This window comes from Lepidochelys kempii, chromosome 26, assembly GCF_965140285.1.
Source record: "Lepidochelys kempii isolate rLepKem1 chromosome 26, rLepKem1.hap1, whole genome shotgun sequence".
Lineage (NCBI taxonomy): Eukaryota > Metazoa > Chordata > Testudines > Cheloniidae > Lepidochelys > Lepidochelys kempii.
The window spans coordinates 5,001-21,546 of NC_136405.1; the positions used below are offsets into that span (position 1 = coordinate 5,001).

Genomic DNA, 16,546 nt, shown 5'->3' on the forward strand with positions numbered 1-16,546 from the left:
TAAAGTATCCAGCGCTAACATCTGCGATTCAGAAACACGCACTGAGAAAACCTCACAGCACCTTCCTGTGACCCTTCATTCGTCCCCGCCCAATGGTAACCATTGCTACAAGTTATGGCCAATCGGGTGACGCTCCACTCGCTCTCCTCCCACCGAACCGCTGCCCAACCAATACCAAAATTAGCTACATACATGACAAAAAGCAGCGCGCACCAGTGATATGTGACAACACACAGCTTGGAAGCACATGAGGTCAGCTCTCTATTTTCCCTCCACCGCTGTCATCCCCACAAAGGACCATAAGAGTACTCACATGCACCTTGCCAGACATTCTTTTCCAAACCACACCTCCTGAAGCCTCTTAAATACCTGCAAACACAAAATAAATGAGTACTGACCGTCAAACCCAAGGATGATGCAACACATCCCACCCTATTTCTGCAAGAAACTATCTACAGTAACAAACCCTGGAATCACAGGTCATGAGATCCCTCACCCCTCCCTAGTATTGCAACTTTCAGTCCCCCTACATATTTTCCACACTCCCCTCCCCACTGCTACCCCTGCCCCAAAAGATATCAAACACATCTCCACACCTTCACCACACATCCACAATATGTTCAAGGAAAAACAATACTCAACATTTTAGGGCACACGTGACAACACGCTCACTAACCATCCACCTAAATCCAACCTTCTTCTACATAAGAAGCGACACCTTAACCCAAATGTTGTCTTCTCCATCTGTTGTCTCACACGTACAAAACTGGTGGAGAACCCGTGCATAATAAGCCCACCTCACCTAACACAGCAAAGACCACACTCCCATTGAGAGAAGTGCACCAAAAGCTCTAACTTAACACTTACCTCATGGATGCAACCGGCTCCTCTGCTCCCACTGGCACCACGTACACCAAACGGGCCACGGTTGCCCCAGCCAATTCCCTCAGTTCTGGACTCCTATCCCCCTGTGGCATGCAAACGATAAATGCCACATTATTGCTAAATCCACAACGGCGCAATACTACATTCCCTTTGCTAAACTGACCTATTAAACACGCCAAAAGAGCCCTGACACATTCATACCCACAATGAAGGAGCAACCAACTACTTCTATATAGTTAAAATGAAGACGCAACATTCTGAAAAATTACACAATACTCACAGCCTTTTCCCACCCTGACTGGGGCCTGACTGTATCACTAACTACAATGCTCACATCCTCCTGAGGAAACCAACACCCAGTAGAGGACAGACAAACAAGGTAGTGGTGACCAGTGATGCAAACCCAGTGCTGCATAAGAGAGAAGAACAGAGAATGGAGCATCTCTAGTTACAGACAGGTCACTCTACCAGCACTCCACCTTCCTCCAAGGAGAACACACACTCCCTCCGTACAATGAGCTCCCTCCCACACCAGTTAAGAACTAGCAGAGTTTACAGGACTTCTGTCCCTAAAGAAGAAGCCTTAACAGCACAAATACTTCTGACTATCAAACCCTTCGGCAGAGACTTAACTTTGACAGCTGCTGCCACTCTCAAGATCTTCTTGTCCTTTGTACACAGGCCTTCGCTCCCATAAGTTGACAGCCATACAGCAATGTCATGATATGGTCACAGAGAAGTAGTCACGACCCTCCACGGAACAACACAGTGCCAGATCTGGACACATCTGCAAAGACAAACAAAACTGGACTGCAAACAGACTCACAAAGCACCCAACTACACAACATGAAACATGACTTCACCTGCATACTGCTTCCTTAAGAGAAGGAACACCTACTAAACATTACAGCCCCCTCAGAGAAGCACCCACCCACCATAAACAGTCTCATCCACATACTGGTGGCCCTCCACATGTCCCACCACATTGTGACCCATCGCTAACTAGGATGCTCACATCCTCCTCAGAAAACCACCACCGCATAGAAGAGAACCCAAGCTGGAATCGGTGACCTGTGATGCAAACCCAGTGCTGCGTACAAGAGAAGAAGAAGAACTGAGAACGGAGCATCTCTAGTTACGGACAGGTCACTCTGCCAGCGATCGACCTTCCCTGGGGGAAACGCACGCTCCTTCCATGCAACGAGCTCCCGCCCACCCCTCACGTGCCCATTCAGACTGGGGAGAGAGTTTACAGGACTCCCGCCCCTAAACAGGGAGCCTCAACGGCACATATACTTCTGACTATCGAACCCTTCGGCACAGACTTAACTTTGACAGCCGCTGCCGCTCTCAAGATCGTCTTGTCCTCTATATGTGGGCCTTTCCTCCCATACGTTGACAACCGTACAGCGATGTCGTGACGGTCAAAGAGAAGTAATCACGACCCTCCACGGAATGAGACTACTCGGTACTGGATCTGGACGCATTTGAAAGTAAAAACAAAGCTTGACTGCAAACCTCAGTTATAAACTCTACTCACAAAGCTCCCGACACCACAATATGAAACATGACCTCACCTACATACCGATTCCTTGAGAGGGACAGCTACTACACATTACACCCCCCACATAGAACACTCTCATCCACATGGAAAATGGCTACGCTTCTACATAGTGGTGGCTCTCCCCCTTTCCCTACACCACAGGGGCCCATCGCTAACTAGGATGCTCGCATACTCCTCGGAAAACCACCACCGTGTAGAGGAAAACGCAAGGTGGAAGCGGTGACCTGTGATGCGAACCCAGTGCTGCGTACTAGAAAAGAAGAAGAACTGAGAACGGAGCATCTCTAGTTACAGACAGGTCACTCTGCCAGCGATCGACCTTCCCTCAGGGGAAACGCACACTCCCTCCGTGCAACAAGCTCCCGCCCACCCCTCACATGCCCATTCAGAATAGGGAGAGTTTAGAGGACTCCCGCCCCTGAATGAGGAGCCTCAATGGCTCAAATACTTCTGGCTACCAAACCCTTCGGCAGAGACTTAACTTTGACAGCCACTCCTGCTCTCAAGATCTTCTTGACCTTTGTACACAGACCTTCGCTCCCATATGCTAACATGACAGTCACAGAGAAGTAGTCATGACACAGTACTGGATGTGCAAGCATCTGCAAATACAAACAAAGCTTGACCAAAAACCTACTTGCAAAGCTCCCAGATACACAATACAAAAGATGACCTCACCTACATACTGCTTCCTAAACAGAAGGAACACCTACTAAACATTACCCACCCCCCCCCCCCCGAGAGAAGCACCCACCCACCCCAAACACGCTCATCCACACATCAGTGGCCCTCCCCGTGTCCCACCAAAACAGGGGCCCATCGCTAACTAGGATGCTCACATCCTCCTCAGAAAACCACCACCACATAGAGGAGAACACAAGTTGGAAGCGGTGACCTGTGATGCAAAACTAGTGCTGCGTACAAGAGAAGAAGAAGAACTGAGAACGGAGCATCTCTAGTTACGGACAGGTCACTCTGCTAGCGATCGACCTTCCCTCAGGGGAAACGCACACTCTCTCCGTGCAACAAGCTCCCAACCACCCCTCACGTGCCCATTCAGAATGGGGAGAGTTTAGAGGACTCCCGCCCCTAAACGAGGAGTCTCAATGGCTCAAATACTTCTAGCTATCGAACCCTTCGGCACAGACTTAACTTTGACAGCCGCTGCCGCTCTCAAGATCTTCTTGTCCTTTGTACGTGGGCCTTTCCTCCCATACGTTGACAACCGTACAGCGATGTCGTGACGGTCAAAGAGAAGTAATCACGACCCTCCACGGAATGAGACTACTCGGTACTGGATCTGGACGCATTTGAAAGTAAAAACAAAGCTTGACTGCAAACCTCAGTTATAAACTCTACTCACAAAGCTCCCGACACCACAATATGAAACATGACCTCACCTACATACCGATTCCTTGAGAGGGACAGCTACTACACATTACACCCCCCACATAGAACACTCTCATCCACATGGAAAATGGCTACGCTTCTACATAGTGGTGGCTCTCCCCCTTTCCCTACACCACAGGGGCCCATCGCTAACTAGGATGCTCGCATCCTCCTCGGAAACCACCACCACGAAGAGGAGAACGCAAGGTGGAAGCGGTGACCGGTGATGCGAACCCAGTGCCGCGTACGAGAGAAGAAGAAGAACTGAGAACGGAGCATCTCTAGTTACAGACAGGTCACAATGCCAGCAATCGACCTTCCCTCGGAGGAAACACACGCTCCCGCCGTACAACCGTCTCCCGCCCACCCCTCACGTGCCCATTCAGACTGGGAAGAGAGTTTACAGGACTCCCACCCCTAAACAGGGAGCCTCAACGGCACATATACTTCTGACTATCGAACCCTTCGGCACAGACTTAACTTTGACAGCCGCTCCCGCTCTCAAGATCGTCTTGTCCTTTGTACACGGCCCTTCGCTCCCATACGCTGATGTGACGGTCAGACAGAAGTAGTCACGACCCTCCGCGGAACGACACCACACGGTACAGGATCTGGACGCGCCTGCAGAGACGAACAAAGCTTGACTGCAAACCGACTGGCAAAGTGCCCAACGACGCGATCTGAAACATGACCTCCCCTGCATACTGCTTTCCGAACGGAAGGAACGCCTACCACACATTACACCCCCCTCAGAGAAGCGCCCACCCACCCCAAACACGCTCATCCACATACTGGTGGCCCCCCACGTGTCCCACCACAATTGGGACCCATCGCTAACTAGGATGCTCACATCCTCCTCGGAAACCACCACCACGAAGAGGAGAAGGCAAGGTGGAAGCGGTGACCGGTGATGCGAACCCAGTGCCACATACAAGAGAAGAAGGGAGAACTGAGCATCTCTAGTTACAGACAGGTCACTCTGCCAGCGATCGACCTTCCCTCAGGGGAAACGCACGCTCCCGCCATACAACCATCTCCCGCCCACCCCTCACGTGCCCATTCAGACTGGGGAGAGAGTTTACAGGACTCCCGCCCCTAAACAGGGAGCCTCAACGGCACATATACTTCTGACTATCGAACCCTTCGGCACAGACTTAACTTTGACAGCCGCTCCCGCTCTCAAGATCGTCTTGTCCTTTGTACGTGGGCCTTTCCTCCCATACGTTGACAACCGTACAGCGATGTCGTGACGGTCAAAGAGAAGTAATCACGACCCTCCACGGAATGAGACTACTCGGTACTGGATCTGGACGCATTTGAAAGTAAAAACAAAGCTTGACTGCAAACCTCAGTTATAAACTCTACTCACAAAGCTCCCGACACCACAATATGAAACATGACCTCACCTACATACCGATTCCTTGAGAGGGAACAGCTACTACACATTACACCCCCCACATAGAACACTCTCATCCACATGGAAAATGGCTATGCTTCTACATAGTGGTGGCTCTCCCCCTTTCCCTACACCACAGGGACCCATCGCTAACTAGGATGCTCGCATCCTCCTCAGAAAACCACCACCGTGTAGAGGAAAACGCAAGGTGGAAGCGGTGACCTGTCATGCCAACCCAGTGCTGCGTAAGAGAGAAGAACTGAGAACGGAGCATCTCTAGTTACAGACAGGCCACTCTGCCAGCACGCTCAGGGGAAACACACTGCTCCCTCCATACAATGAACTCCCATCCACCCCTCACAGGCCCTGTAAGAATGAGCAGAGTTTAGAGGACTCCCATAAGTAAAGAAAGAGCCTCAACATCAGAAACGCTTCTGATCATCAAACGCTTTGGCATATACTTATCTTTGGAAATTGGACAGGTGCTCTACCTCTTGAGATCTCCTTCGCCTCGGTAGACAGGCCTTCGCTGCCGTATGTTGAAATTGCTTACAAAATACAGCACTTGTGTGACGGACAAAGAGAAAAATATTCACAACCCTTCACGTCACAATGCGACTCGGTACCGGATCTTGATGCAGCTGCGAATACAAAGAAAGCTTGACTGCAAACATGGTTTATAAACTCTACTCACAGGATTCCAGACAAGTGAGTAGGAGAAAATACAGGAGGAGAATGCAGTTGAGGTTAAGAGAAGAAACTCTTACTAAATATTACAGTCTCCTCAGACCACTCCCCTCCTAACCCAGACAGAAAACTTCTATGCTTCTACAACAGTCCGACACCATGGACACGCTACCAATACCAGATGTGTGTTTAACAGAAGCTCTGTCGGAAACAACCCTCAATGTCTTCCCCCTAATGAAAATACAAATGATAACATGTGAATCAAACACACTATGAATAACCTGAAATGAAAGAAAACCACATTACACAAAAATAAGCACAGAAAAATAGTACACTTATGCAAATACATGTCATCATTACCTCATATTAATGCTCACTATGACTATAAACACCCCTACAAATACCTATGCACATCTCTTTGAACCAACACAAAGCCGAATGACTTACTGTGACAAGACCCCAGCTTATATACTGCCTAAGCTCCACCCCTCCGTTTCCCAGCATGCTTTAGAAGCCAAAGGCAGCTATAAATACAGACTCAGGCGACACAGAAACCCTTTAGTTCATTCCTAGCTTAGCGGTGGCAAGCGCTGTTCGTCTTGATGTATTAATCGGCCTTCCTTCTTACAATACAAATTTGCAGAAGACTTAAACTCTATCACCAGGTAACACTATAATTACCATGTTTCAGCTTCCTAAAAAGAAAACACCACTTAGAGGGAAGAGGGGACTCCACAGTATGTCCAGTTGGGGGCTGCTGAAAGAGGTACCTCAACAGTGCTGGAGGGGTGCGTTTGTACTGTGAGAGGGTATTTAGGGGGTAATGGAAAGATTACTTAGCTGATGCTTGAGGGCATACCGCGGCCTCAAGCTCAAAATGGAGGGCAGTGTCACTCCCTGACATGCTGCCCAGGGAGCTGCCACAAGCCAGAGAAACTGCACCATCCCCATGACTGACTTTAGGGAAAATGGCAACCTGTGCAAACTTGTACTTTGCCCTGAGCTACCTCCCCCCCATCCCCTGCACACCCCACTGCCTCCTCCAAGTGCTTAATTTACGTAGACAAAGTTCACAGAGCTCAGGCCTGGCACAAATTAAGCACTGTATGGGCAGCTAGAGAGCACTGGCTGCCAGGTGATGCACCACCCCCGGCAGAATCGCAGACATAAGGGTCGCGTAGCATAATGCCACCCTGACGCCGCCGTTGCTGCTGCAGCTTGTGGTGCCTGGCACTCAGCATGCGGCTCAAGGTGGACTTTGTGCTGTCACACAGGGGGCTGCATCTTGCCAGAGCCCACAGCCCTCTGGCCGCTCCCAGCTCACCAGAGGCAACGTTTCATATTTTGGGGGGTATGGCAATTTTAATCATGATTCCAGGGGCTATTTGAGCACCTGAAAACTCCAGATTTCTTGCACATGATAACTTAGATATAGAACTCCTGTCAGCTAAATCCTATTTCATATATATGTGTGTGTGTGTGTGTGTATATACACACACACACATATATATATATATATATATGAAGGAAAAAATATAAACTGAAAATTTGGATTTAGTTGGAGTTTGTATCTGTGTACGTTTAGAACAATCAGGAGACAATACAGCAAGACAGTCCCACTCTCAAGCCTGACGGTGTCAGTTTTGGAGCTTTAACACAGATATCAGAAACACACATTTGCTATTTTGTACATTATCTTTAGTACAGATATATACAAAGTGAGCAAATAAGCAGATTTTAAGCAGAGTTTATTTAACACAGAGTCTGCGTTACTACCGTTATCTACTCAAAATTAAGTAAATGCTTTTTAGTGCAGTGAAAAACCATTCACTAAAATAAACATACATGATTGATGTGGTGTTTTCTCTTTTATTAAGAAAGGAAATTAATTTCTCTAAATATTTTTGCATTTATGTTTACCGATCGATCAAAATCATGTACATGACTCACTAACGTTTGACAGATTTCAGAGTAGCAGCCTTGTTAGTCTGTATTCGCAAAAAGAACAGGAGGACTTGTGGCACCTTAGAGACTAACAAATTTATTTGAGCATAAGCTTTCGTGAGCTACAGCTTATGCTCAAATAAATTTGTTAGTCTCTAAGGTGCCACAGGTACTCCTTTTCTTTTTACTAACATTTGAGTCCATCATGGTTATTAGTATTGTACATGTAACCACATTTATTTTCATACAAATATTAAGTTATTTTACAGATATCACTAAAAGTATGATTTGAAAATAAGCGACCTTCAGCTGCACTGTCTACTGTTGTGAGTAGATGCAGAATTTATGTTCTAGCAGGATCCTATTATTTGATTGTCTGACTTTTATCATATTGTGCTTCATAGTTGTTATTTTAAATAATTAATGACAATTAAGCAATTACAATTACCAGCCAGGACAGATTAGGCATTTTAGAACTCATTTCTACCTTAGATTTAATTATTTGAGTAGTAAAATTATGAAATGCACAGACCACAGAAAAAAATAAACAACCAGCACTGTAACCCTTAAACTTCGAAATGCACCATGCACATATAGTCTCTGCAATTTTATTCTTTCAAAGGCAGTAATAACAACAACAGTACAAGTGTGTATGTGAGAGAGAGGCTGTGTGTATTTGGAGAGTGAGAGACGGCACACTCTTACTTTAAGCGGAGACCTCGCTCATCAAAAGGCTTGTTCAGTCCAGCAGCAGCACTCAGCATCTCCCATTCAGGACCCAGAGGCAACAGCACAAACTCCTCACCCCCCTACCCAAGCTCAGCAGAGACCAGATACAAAGACAGGGGGATTGTGACACCCCAGCATCAGCCTCTGCAGAGCCGACAAGAGGTTCCCAGGACCAGCTTGGCCAAGGGTTGCTCCAAGTGTGGGTAGGGGGCAAGAGCAGGGGCACTGAAACAGAGGGCACCAGGGAACCATGACCCATTATTTTTAACATTACGTTCTACAAGTACTTGTGTTTCTCGACAGGACAGTATTCAGGGCACACCTCATGTTCCCATGAGGAATACTATCGATGACACACCTCTTGTTTCTGGAGGGGACAGTATTCAGGACACACTCCTTGTTCCCAGGAGGAGTGCTATTGATGACACACCTCTTGTTTCTGGTCGGGGGAGGGGCAGTATTCACGTCACACCTGTTGTTTCCAGAGGGGACGCTTTTCAGCACACACCCCTTGTTCCCAGGAGGAGTGCTATTGATGACACACCTCTTGTTTCGGGGGGGGGCAGTATTCAGTACACACCCTTGTTTCCAGCAGGACTACGATTCATGACACACTCCTTGTTTCTGGATGGGGCAGTATTTAGGAGACACCTCTTACTTCCAGAGAACATAGTATTCAAGACACACTCCTTGTTTCCAGGGGACATTGTACTCATAATATATCTCTCCTTCCCAGAAGGAATATTTTTGCATTTATGTTTAATTATTTGAGTAGTAAACTTATGAAATACACACACCACATTAAAAAAATGAACAAACAGCATTGTAACCCTTAAACTTTGAAATGCATCATGCACATATTACTTCCTTTGAAAGAATAAAATTGCAGAGACTATAACAACAACAACAACAACAGTACAAGTGTGTATGTGAGAGAGAGGCTGTGTGTATCTGGAGAGTGAGAGAGACAGCACACTCTTATTTTAAATGGAGACCTCACTCATCAGAAGGCTTGTTCAGTCCAGCAGCAGCACTCAGGACACAGAGGCAACATCACAGACTCCTCACCCCCCCTACCCAAGCTCAGCAGAGACCAGGTACAAAGACGGGGGATTGTGACACCCCAGCATCAGCCTCTACACAGCAGACAAGAGGTTCCTGGGACCAGCTCGGCCAGGGATTGCTCCAAGTGTGGGGAGGGGGCAAGAACGGGGCACTGAAACAGAGGGCACCAGGGAGCCATGCCCCATTGCTTTTAATATTATTTTCTACAAGCCATAAGGGGAAGAAACATCTGTGTTTCTCGACAGGACAGTATTCAGGGCACACCTCATGTTCCCAGGAGGAGTGCTATTGATGACACACCTCTTGTTTTCAGAGGGGACAGTATTCAGGACATACTCCTTGTTCCCAGGAGGAGTGCTATTGATGACGCAACTCTTGTTTCTGGTCGTGGGGGGGCGGTATTCATATCACACCTGTTGTTTCCAGAGGGGGCACTTTTCAGCACTCACCCCTTGTTCCCAGGAGGAGTGCTATTGATGACACACCTCTTGTTTCCAGAGGGGACAGTATTCAGGACACACGCCTTGTTCCCAGGAGGAGTGCTATTGATGACACACCTCTTGTTTTCAGGGGGCAGTATTCAGTACACACCCTTGTTTCCAACAGGACTACAATTCATGACACATTCCTTGTTTCTGGATGGGGTAGTATTCAGGAGACACCTCTTATTTCCAGAGGACACAATATTCAAGACACACTCCTTGTTTCTAGAGAACATTGTACTCATAATTAATACATCTCTTCTTCCCAGAAGGAACGGTGTTCAGGACAGACCTCTTGTTCCCAGGGGGAGTACTATTGATGGCACAACTCTTGTTTCCAGAGGGGACGGTACTCAGGACACACCCCTTGTTTCTAGAAAGAAAAGGAGTACTTGTGGCACCTTAGAGACTAACCCACAAGTACTCCTTTTCTTTTTGCAAAGACAGACTAACATGGCTGTTACTCTGAAACTTGTTTCTAGAGGGGACGGTATTCGGGACACACCTCTCCTTTCCAGAGGGGAAGATATTGAGGACACACCTCTTGTTCCTACTAGGAGTACGAATGATGACACACCCCTTATTTCCAGGAGTACCACCAATGATGACACACCCCTCGTTCCTGGGAAGAGTACTATTGATGACACACCTCTTGTTTCCAGAGGAGACAGTATTCACGGCACGCTTCTTGTTTCTGGAGGACACTGTACTCCTAACGTATCTCTTGTTGCCAGAAAGGACAATATGTGGCACATAGCTCTTGTTCTCAGGAGAACTATTAATGACTCACCCGCTTCTTTCTACAGGGGATGCTATTCGAGACTCACCCCTTCTTTCTGGAGGGGACACTGTTTGGGATAAACCCCTTGTGCCCAGAGGGGACTGTTTTCAAAACACACCTCTCCTCTCTGGAGGGAACAGTCTTCGGAACATCCTTGGTCCCCGTGGGGACAGTATTCGTGACACACCACTTGTTTTTATGACGAGTAGTATTGATAAAACATCCCTTCTTTCTGGGGGCGGGGGGACAGTATTTGTAACACACTTCTCCCTTCCAGAGAGGACAGTATTCAGGACCCACCTCTTGTTCCCAGAGGGAGCACTATTGATGACATACTTCTTGTTTCTGGGGGGCACAATATTCGGGACACACAGCTTGTTCCCACTGAGGACAGTAATTGTGACTCACCTCTCGTTCCCACGAGTACTATTGATGAGAGCGCTCTTGTTTCCGGGGGGATGTTATTCGGGACTCACTTCTCGTTCCCAGGAGGAGTACTATTGATGACACCCCTCTTGTTTCGGGGGGATAGTATTCAGGACACACCGTTTGTTTCTGGCGGGGACTACAATTCACGACATGCCTTTGTTTCCAGGGGGACTACAATTCATGACACACCCCTTGTTTCGGTGGGACGGTAGTCACCGGTCACACCTTGTTCCCAGAGCAGACGGTATTCATGACACATCCCTCCTGTCCAGAGGGCAGGGTACTCGTAGCACATCTCTTATTCCTAGAAAGGACACTATTCAGGACACACCTCTTGTTCTCACAAGGTGTACTATTAATGACACCTATAGTTTCCAGGAGCAATACTATTAATGATAAAAAGATAAGGAGTACTTGCGGCACCTTAGAGCCTAACAAATGTATTGGAGTGTAAGCTTTCGTGAGCTACGGCAGATGAAGCTCCTTTTCTTTTTACAGACCCAGGCTTACACAGCTGCTACTCTGAAACCTGTCATTATTAATGATACACCCTTTCTTGTTCCCAGAGGGGACTGTATTCAGAACACACCTCGGGGGGCCAGTATTTGTGTCACGCTTCTGGTTTCTGCAGGGTCAGTATACATGACACACCCCTTGTTTAATGGGAGAGGGGGCCAGTATTCACGTCACACCTCTTGGTTCCAGAGAGGACAGCATGTGTACCACACCTCATTTCCAGGAGTACTATTGGTAACACACCCCTTATCATAGAATCATAGAATATCAGGGTTGGAAGGGACCCCTGAAGGTCATCTAGTCCAACCCCCTGCTCGAAGCAGGACCAATTCCCAGTTAAATCATCCCAGCTAGGGCTTTGTCAAGCCTGACCTTAAAAACCTCTAAGGAAGGAGATTCTACCACCTCCCTAGGTAACGCATTCCAGTGTTTCACCACCCTCCTAGTGAAAAAGTTTTTCCTAATATCCAATCTAAACCTCCCCCACTGCAACTTGAGACCATTACTCCTTGTTCTGTCATCTGCTACCATTGAGAACAGTCTAGAGCCATCCTCTTTAGAACCCCCTTTCAGGTAGTTGAAAGCAGCTATCGAATCCCCCCTCATTCTTCTCTTCTGCAGGCTAAACAATCCCAGCTCCCTCAGCCTCTCCTCATAAGTCATGTGTTCTAGACCCCTAATCATTTTTGTTGCCCTTCGCTGGACTCTCTCCAATTTATCCACATCCTTCTTTCTGGAGGGCACAGTATTCGTGACACATCTTTCTGGAGGGCACAGGATTCGTGACACACCCCTTGTTCCCCGAGGGGACAGTCGTTGTGTCACACCTCTTCTTTCCAGGAGAAGTACTATTGACAATGCACCCCTTCTTTTTGGAGGGAACAGTATTCCTGACTCACCCCCTTCTTTCCAGGTGGAATGCTATTGACAACAGATCCCTGGGGTTCCTGAGCACGGAATTGACCCTGCACAGGACATGTTTTCGCTGAGGGAATGTGGCCAAGAAGACATTGAACACATCTTGTCACAGGAACGATGATATTGGGGAAAATTAGAATTGCACCATCTGCAAAGCAGACTGCTACAGTGGGGCATTAAACTACTTCCTGTTTCTGAAGAAGACTAACAAAACACGACATATTTTTTATTATACATAAAATGTTACTGACTAACCGTAGATCATTATTGGTTTCCAAGAGGACAGCAGGATACTATTTAAATATTTGAGTGTTACTATTAATATTTACTTCAGAAACAAGATGGCTGGAGCTGCACCCCAAAGCACAAAGTTTCTAATAGCTGCAGCCCTTGTGCACATTTGAATCCTGCATGGAGAAAAGTGCTCTCTGATTGCCTCCCATACGTGCCCCTCCTGGACTACGGCAACCTCTCAGATCTACCATAGCGCTAGCTCTCTCACTTTCCCTAACCCAAACTCATTCCAAAGGAGCAGGAGGGGGGCCAGCTGTGAGCGCTCCTCTTTCCCCAACTCCCAAAGCCTTTGAACGAGCAGTTACAGGAAAAAAAACCCTCCTCCCCATCATGAGCTTGTGTGAAAAACTCATGTCCCCAAAAACTGTCTCCTTTGACTAGAAAATGTTCCTCATTCCATCGCTAGTGTTCCCTACCCACCCAATGAAAATGGTCTCTCTTCCATATAAACAGGAAGTAGTCCTCCTTCCATAACTAAATTTATCCCCAGCCTTTAAGTGGCATACATTCAATCAACAGTAACCTGTCTGAACATAAAATGCCCCAAGTCCCGTCAATGGTGTGTTCCGTGAAAAACAAGCAACACCCCAAATCCACTGTATACCGTCCCCCACAGAAACAAGAAATAGCCCACATACCAATCAAAGTGACCCCCGTTGACATTCCCCAGGGTAGAACCTGAACCGCTCAACTCCTGTCTCCCTTGAACTGTGCTTGGCTAGTGAAAAGCAGCTTCTCCACACTCTGCTCAAACACATACATGAACATGTACCGTCGCTCCCAGCCGCTCACGAACCATGTACAGGGTGACATACACACATTTTCAGTCCTGGCCTTGGACCCCAGAAATGTGCATCTTTAACTGTCCAGCACACTACTGCACAGAACAAGCTCATTATTAGTCCATCACGTCATCCAAGGAAACGATTATGCCCGAGCCTTTGTTAACCTAACCAGAGATTCCCCAAATACATCGACTGCAACACGCTGCTTCGACGCAACAAGTCTATTAACTAGGAAAATATCACTTACAAGGATAAAATCACAGACCAATTCTGAATTTTATGGCCTTACACATTTTATTTCTTTTGTAACCAATTCCTAAACATCACCAAGCTAAATACCATTTCAAAGCCAAAAGATTTCTCACCCAACAGCTTACAACAGTTCATACTAACTGGAAAGACTTCCAGCCACAACCGCCCTCCCCACAGTTCAGTGATGCTCCAATTGTCCGTCAAGCGATCTTGTTGCCGTGAGTACAGACAGAGGAGGACAGCTAACGATGAGGTCACTGTCTCTTACTTTTGGGTCCTCCTTCTCTCTTTCACAAATATCCCCGACTGGGGTGCAGATGAACCATCACGGGCATAATTGAAATGAGTACTAGTTAGTAAAACTAAGACTGCTTTAAATAGTACAAGGACCTGTGATCTTGAGCAAACTGCAATAAATTCTTGCTGATCTTAAATACAAAAAAGAAGCTTACAAGAAGTGGAAGATTGGACAAATGACCAGGGATGAGTACAAAAATATTGCTCAGGCACGCAGGAGTGAAATCAGGAAGGCCAAATCACACCTGGAGTTGCAGCCAGCAAGAGATGTTAAGAGTAACAAGAAGGGTTTCTTCAGGTATGTTAGCAACAAGAAAAAAGTCAAGGAAAGTGTGGGCCCCTTACTGAATGAGGGAGGCAACCTAGTGACAGAGGATGTGGAAAAAGCTAATGTACTCAATGCTTTTTTTGCCTCTGTCTTCACAAACAAGGTCAGCTCCCAGACTGCTGTGCTGGGCAGCACAGCATGGGGAAGAGGTGACCAGCCCTCTGTGGAGAAACAAGTGGTTTGGGACTATTTAGAGAAGCTGGACGTGCACAAGTCCATGGGGCCAGCTGCGTTGCATCCGAGAGCGCTAAAGGAGTTGGCGGATGTGATTGCAGAGCCATTGGCCTTTATCTTTGAAAACTCATGGCGATCGGGGAAAGTCCCGCACGACTGGAAAAAGGCTAATGTAGTGCCCATCTTTAAAAAAGGAAAGAAGGAGGATCCTGGGAACTACAGGCCGGTCGGCCTCACCTCAGTCCCTGGAAAAATCATGGAGCAGGTCCTCAAGGAATCAATTCTGAAGCACTTAGAGGAGAGGAAAGCGATCAGGAACAGTCAGCACGGATTCACCAAGGGCAAGTCATGCCTGACTAACCTAATTGCCTTCTATGATGAGATAACTGGTTCTGCAGATGAAGGGAAAGCAGTGGACGTGTTTTTCCTTGACTTTAGCAAAGCTTTTGACACTGTCTCCCACAGTAGTCTTGCCAGCAAGTTAAAGAAGTACGGGCTGGATGAATGGACGATAAGGCGGATAGAAAGCTGGCTAGATTGTCGGGCTCAATGGGTAGTGATCATTGACTCCATGTCTAGTTGGCAGTCGGTATCGAGCAGAGTGCCCAAAGGGCCGGTCCTGGGGCCAGTTTTGTTCAATATCTTCATAAATGATCTGGAGGATGGTGTGGATTGCACCCTCAGCAAGTTTGCAGATGACACTAAACGGGAAGGAGAGGTAGATACACTGGAGGGTAGGGATAGGATACAGAGGGCCCTAGACAAATTGGAGGATTGGGCCAAAAGAAATCTGACGAAGTTCAATAAGGACAAGTGCAAAGTCCTGCACTTAGGACGGAAGAATCCAATGCACCGCTACAGACTAGGGACCGAACGGCTAGGCAGCAGTTCTGCAGAAAAGGACCTAGGGGTTACAGTGGACGAGAAGCTCGATATGAGTCAAAGGTGTGCCCTTGTTGCCAAGAAGGCCAATGGCATTTGGGATATATAAGTAGGGGCATTGCCAGCAGATCGAGGGACGTGATCGTTCCCCTCTATTCCACATTGGTAAGGCCTCATCTGGAGTACTGGGTCCAGTTTTGGGCCCCGCACTGTGAGAAGGATGTGGAAAAATTGGAAAGAGTCCAGCAGAGGGCAACAAAAATGATTTGGGGACTGGAACGCATGACTTATGAGGAGAGGCTGAAGGAACTGGGGATGTTTAGTCTACGGAAGAGATGAATGACGGGGGGATTTGATAGCTGCTTTCAACTACCTGAAAGGGGGTTCCAAAGAGGATGGCTCTAGACTGTTCTCAGTGGTAGCAGATGACAGAACGAGGAGTAATGGTCTCAAGTTGCAGTGGGGGAGGTTTAGGTTGGATATTAGGAAAAACTTTTTCACTAGGAGGGTGGTGAAACACTGGAATGCGTTACCTAGGGAGGTGGTGGAATCTCCTTCCTTAGAAGTTTTTAAGGTCAGGCTTGACAAAGCCCTGGCTGGGATGTTTTAATTGGGGATCGGTCCTGCTTTGAGCAGGGGGTTGGACTAGATGACCTCCTGAGGTCCCTTCCAACCCTGATATTCTATGATTCTAAATTATTAAAGCTTAGAACATAAAACTGTCTAAAATAATAACTGCACCGTTGTTG

The 16,546-nt window shown here is 47.3% G+C and overlaps 1 long non-coding RNA gene across 1 annotated transcript in view; it reads right to left on the bottom strand.

The window, feature by feature from the left end:
* Positions 1 to 1,028, bottom strand: part of LOC140903676 (uncharacterized) — a 1,664-nt gene extending 636 nt beyond the window's left edge. Inside the window, exons 1-2 of the long non-coding RNA XR_012156327.2 lie at positions 868 to 1,028; positions 314 to 369 (exon numbers count right to left, since the gene is read on the bottom strand). This is a non-coding gene — a long non-coding RNA (uncharacterized LOC140903676). The remainder of the gene's footprint in view (positions 1 to 313; positions 370 to 867) is intronic.
* Between the last annotated feature and the right edge of the window lie 15,518 nt (positions 1,029 to 16,546).